Raw genomic sequence first — 5854 nt, 5'->3', positions numbered from 1 at the left:
ACTGTTCATTCATCCACCCATTGACTCTTGGAATGACTTTAAATCAAAACCGGAGCACAATATTTAGTTGAGCATAGTGATTTTTCTCATAGCTGTATTCACAAGGTCCAAATAGTTATACTTAACGGCTGTGTACTTCCATCTAAGGATCAAACTTGAGAGTTCTTGATGAGTTATAGATCATACATTCTTATACAGTCTTTTCTAAATATCATTAGTAGAACCCAACCTTTGGTAGGCATTGGAGAGAAGACTAGACTGTAACTAGACTGAAAACTTGTAATACTGAAGCTCTATATTGCTGAATGAAGGCAGATCTTGAGATCTGGGCAATTACGAGAACAGGTGGTGGCCCGTGAAGCCCATTTAGCAGGCTGAAGGGACATGGTAAGTTGTAGACTGTGAATCTCTACAAGGAAATGGGTCCTGGGGTTTCTGCAAGCCCAGCCAGCAGTTTCTTTAGCAAGCAGCCTTGAAGTTCTTTCCAAATTGCCCTGTGTCTCCAGAGTTTCCTACTATAACACAATGATTTTCAAAACAATTTTTTTTTTAACCAGGGGAGTTTGTTTCTAGATGAAATTATATATAGAACCCCTGTGTATGAAACAGAAAAAAGCATTGCTCCTTTGGTTGAAAAAAGGTAGCAGACCCAGTACAGAAGAGGTTTGGGACAGGGAATTTCTTGAAGCAGTTATGCTGGTCAGCGCAGTCAAGAAAACTTAGTGATTTTTGCACCATCTTGAAGCCTGTGGAGCCTGCTAGGAACTGGACTTCTACAATGACAAGTATGTCTGGAAGGCTGTGGTCCAAGGCCATTTTTGCTGGCTATAAATGCGGTCTCTGGAACCAGAGGGAACACACAGCTCTTCTTAAAATTGAAGGTGTTTATGTTCGAGATGAAACTGAATTCTATCTGGGCAAGAGATGTGCTTATGTGTACAAAGCAAAGAACAACGCAGTGACTCCTGGTGGTAAACCAAACAAAACCAGAGTCATCTGGGGAAAGGTAACTCATGCTCATGGAAACAATGGCATGGTCTGAGCTAAATTCCGAAGCAACCTTCCTGCTAAGGCCATTGGACACAGAATCCATGTAATGCTGTATCCCTTGAGGGTTTATGCTTAACTGAAAAGCAAATAACAGCCCTGACTGGTGTGGCTCAGTTGGTTGGGAGCCCTCTGGCAACTGGAAGGATTCCTGTTTGGGGCACATGATTGGGTTGCAGGTTCATTTAGTTCCTGGTCAAGAAGCAAACAGAAGCCGACTGGTGAATGTTTCTCTCAAACATCAATGGTTCTCATCTTTATTCCCCCTCCCTTCCCTCTCTAAAATAAGTAAATAAAATCTATTTTAAAGAGTAAAAAAAAAAAAAAAGAAGAAGCCGTAGTACTGTTCCCATGAATTATTCCATTATCTGTTTACAGACCACATTAATTCAAAAATGTAAATCCAGGAAACTGAACAGCACAATCTACACAAATTTAGTGGTGATTGTGTGAATTTTGGAAACTATCTAGTAAAAATTTTCATTAGTATTGTGATTGGGGTAGTAGTTAATTGGCAATGAGCAAAGCCATATCAGATGTAAATATGTGCCTTGCCAAAGAGCAAAAACAGAAACAAAAACTTAGAAGTCCTATAGAAACTATGTAAGGTTTATATTCAGTAAGCTGTAAAACTTTACTAAATGTCAGAAAGGAAACCCTAAATAAATCCTAATGGGATTTTCTTGAGAAACTTGTCAAGTTATTTTGAAAGTCATCTGGTAAAGAAAATGGACAAAATGTCAATATTGCCATATTAGACATTAAACGTAAAATGAAGCTTTAGTAATTAAAACAATTTCTGTCATAGTAATAGTCCAGTGGAAGCAAATAGGGATTTCTGAGGCTGACCCATGATAAAAGAAGACTTATATAGATTTTAGATGGCAGTTTAAATCACTGTGGGGAAAAAAGGTAGGTTCAATATGATGGACAGATTATTGACTTCCTATTTGGAAAAAATAATTCGAGTTTTTCTTTGTAACAAAATATGCAGTTAAACACCAGATGGGCCATGGATTTAATTGGAAAAAAACCAAAGTCATCTAATAGAATAAAATATAGGAAACTGAAACAAAACAAAACAAAACACCAACAAAATTTACTCCTCACCTTCACTAGTACTCAGAGAAATTAAAACTAAAAGTGGGAAACACTAATTTTGCCCATTGGGTTCTCCAGAAATCCAATAACGCCCAGTGGTGGGGAAGACTGAGGGAAACGCGCACACTCATGATTGGTGAGGGTGCTAATTGGTTTGGCCTTGGGGGAATGATAATTTTGTTGAAGCTGTTATAATTCCTAGCACTTCCACGTAAGACATTTGTCCCAAAGAAAGACTTGAACACTTTCCCAAAGTTTTACATGCAAGCACGTTCACTACTGCATCATTTGTGATAGTGAAAAAGTGGAAGCAGTGGGGGAGCGGTTACACAAACGATGATATCACAGGCTATGCAGCCATTGGAAGTGTACAGCAGACAACAGGGGTGAAATACATCTGCATGTACTGCCAGTGAGACTTCCAAGACAGATGTTTTAAGTGAATAAAGCAAGTTGAAGAACAATATGCGTGGCATGACACAATTTGTGTAAAAGATATCACCATGTAAATGTATATTTATGGGTACGTATACCTTTTAAATACATTGAAAAAGGTCTAGAAAGGACTGGTCCCTATGGCAGCTGGATTACAATGTCTAACCTTGGGAGAGGGGAGTGAAATTGGGGCAGCGGTGATGGTGGCAGTAAGATGGGGCTGGTAGTCAAGGAGGGCATTGAATTTCTGGCATTGTTATGTATGATGTACTTGCTACTTATGCAATTAAATATAATTTATTTTTAGAAACAAAAAATATCAACCAGAAATAATTATCACTTGGTTAATTTAGAAAGCTATGAGGTTGGGAAATAAAACCAAATACGGGGGGCAAAGTGTTAAAAGTCAGGTTGTGACACAAGGTCCAGGAACCGACGGTGGCATGTGGAGAAAGGTGGCATTTCTGGACTAGAGACAGATGTCCCACTGTCCTCCCAAACCATGGTCCTCACGTGACGAGAACCCTTGCAGAGTTCTGAGAATAGATGTCCTGGCCTTTTGTCCTCAATGCCAGACCTCTCATTGGCTCTGGACTTCCTTTAATGCATCTAGGAAAGTGGCCTGCAAGGACATCGGTCACTTCCCGACATTGGTAGTGCACGCACAGAGTGCCCTTCTTTGTCCAGCAGGTACCCTGGGAAGGTGAGTTATGTCATCCCTTTCTTTTCTGTTTCTCTTACCTGCATGTTGCATGTTTTACAATAAGCATATAGCTGAGAAATATTTCATGATATACTCTTGCATTATATCAACTTAATTATCCATTCGTAAGGCTGTGCGTTGCACAACTTCAGAGGACAGAAACACACAAGGAACAAGTCCCTGGCCCCTCCCCCCATGCTGTACAAATGGGAGGCTCCTCTGTTCCTTGAGAGCAGAGTCTTAAAACATGACTCTGACTATGCCAATCACACATCCTAACGCTGCCTTGGTTTTCCTTCTTTTTCACCTCTTCTTTTTACAAACACCTGGTCTGGAGGTTGTTCAGTCATGTTTTCTTGCGGGATTTTGGCATTCAGGATGCTGGAAGAGGAATGCCACAGACACCTGTACTCTGTTTGGTGTCCGGGTGAGGGACATCTGGCTCACCCTCTCTATTTCCGGGGAGGTGTTTGGGTTGTGAGGAGAACACAGGCTTTGTTCAGATCTCAGCTCAATTATTTACCAACTGTGGACTTTGGGCAAATTTCACAACTTCCTCTAAATTGGCTTTTAGCAGTTTGTGGGTCTGTAGTAAAAACCCCTATGTATTCCCTAGTGAGGAATGGGATTCAGTTTACTTCCTGGCATTTCCCTATTGTCTTTGCTCTCCCTAGTCACTTCAGGTTCTGGGGAGAGGGCATTTCCTTTACTCCTCCTCCTTCCCCAGATCATCCCCAGAGATGCTTGTGTTCACTCAGTCCTCAAACTAACTCTGCTCCTCCCTCTGTCTCCAGTTCTGGTACCATGCTCCTATCAGAAAATGGCATAACTGTGGCCTGGGGCTAGGTACCTTGCAGGGTCACAACTTGAAATGAACTAGATCTACCCGCTTTTCATGAACATTTTTTTTCCCCATAGAATGTGACCGTTCTGTATAAATTCACCAGATTCTGATGCTGTCCACTACATTACTTGTTCTTGGATGATGAGAACATGGATATTTTGTTCTGACTTTATGGTGAAATGTGGATTTCCTTCGGAAAAGATGCTAATTGAAGAACAATTCTCACTGATTAAAGAATTGAAAAACACCCGTACACATTGGTTTCCTAACCTAAATATTGAGCTGTTTGTTATGACTTGGTCATGTGTTTATCTACCAGTAAGTCCTTGTTTCTGATTTTTTTTTTATCAGAATAATACCATACAGTTTTAGGTCAGTAAAATTGTTACTTTTAAAAAAGGTAAATTCCCTTAGTCCATTTAGGCTGGGTAGCTTAAAATAACAGAAATTCCTCTCTCACAGTTCTGGAGACTGGGAAGTTCAGGATGAAGGCACCAGCAAGGTTGCCTTCTGGTGAGGACCCCCTTCCTTCCTCACAACCAGTGCCTTCTTGCTGTGTCCTCACCTGGTGGAGAGGCTAGGAGTTCTCTGGAGCCTCTTTTATACAGCACTGATCCTATGCGGGAGGACTCCACCCTCATGACCTAAGAAACTCCCAAAAGCTTCCCCTACTAATACCATCACATTGGACATTAGGACTTCAACATATGAATTTGGGGCAGCAGGGGGCGGGGGGCGGGGGAAGACACAAACATTCAGACCATAGAGGAATTAAATATCTTTTTGAGTGAATGTAATATTAATATATGTCAATGTAAGGAGAATTGGAAATACAGAAAAACATAGAGAAAAAAATAAAAATTATCCACATCTGTCATGCAGAGATAGCCACTATTAATATTTTGGTGATTATCCTTTTTTATTTCTATATATAACATAATATAAATATATTTTAAACGTTAGATTAATGAGGTTTTAATTTTATAAGTAGTTTTTCACAATACAGCATCAGAAGTTCTTTTGCCTCTGATAATTTTTTATAGTATAATTTGTCAGTTTTTTCTTTTTAATTTTGTTTTTTATTCTCATTTATCATGTCATCTACACCAAGTTCATGAAGATTTTCTGCTATGCTATCTCCTAGATTATACCTTACTGTTAAAATTTCACATTTAGCTGTACAATCCTTTTGAAGTTTATTTTTGTGAATGTCAGGTGTGAGGTAATAGTCAATATTAATTTGCTTTTTCATATGGATTTCCAATAGATTAGGTACCATTATTGAAAAGGCCATCCTTTCCCTAATGCATTGGGACATCTTTACTATAAATCAAGTGATTGGTTATGTGTAGATCTCTTTCTAGACACAATTATGTTTCTTTGGTCTAGTCATTTATCCTTGTACAAAATTCACTTGACTTGATAATGGTTGCATTATAATAAGTTGCAATATAAGTCTTACTGGAAGTGTGTCTTAACTGTATCGCACAGATTTTGTTATATAATATTTTTGCTGTCATTCAATTCAAAATATTTTCCAATTCCATTGTGGTTTTGCCTTCAACCTCAGCAGTTTTAGAAAGGTATTGCTTAAGTTCTAAACACTTGGGGATTTTTACATTTATCTTTTTGTGATTGATTTCTAGGTAAATTCTATTGTGGTTGGAGAACATGGTGTGTATAATTTCAGCCTTCTCAAAATTATTTTGATATGGTTATAGCCA

At 38.9% G+C, this 5854-nt stretch overlaps 1 pseudogene; it reads left to right on the top strand.

Moving 5' to 3' along the window:
- Positions 1-787: 787 nt before the first annotated feature.
- LOC129061902 (60S ribosomal protein L35a-like) lies at positions 788-1126 on the top strand (annotated as a pseudogene).
- Positions 1127-5854: the final 4728 nt, after the last annotated feature.

Source organism: Pteronotus mesoamericanus, unplaced genomic scaffold, assembly GCF_021234165.1.
Source record: "Pteronotus mesoamericanus isolate MK-2021 breed Mesoamerican mustached bat unplaced genomic scaffold, CSHL_Meso_final scaffold_651, whole genome shotgun sequence".
NCBI classification, from domain to species: domain Eukaryota; kingdom Metazoa; phylum Chordata; class Mammalia; order Chiroptera; family Mormoopidae; genus Pteronotus; species Pteronotus mesoamericanus.
Note: the sequence above shows the minus strand (reverse complement) of the source record. Positions and strands in the feature narration are given on the sequence as shown.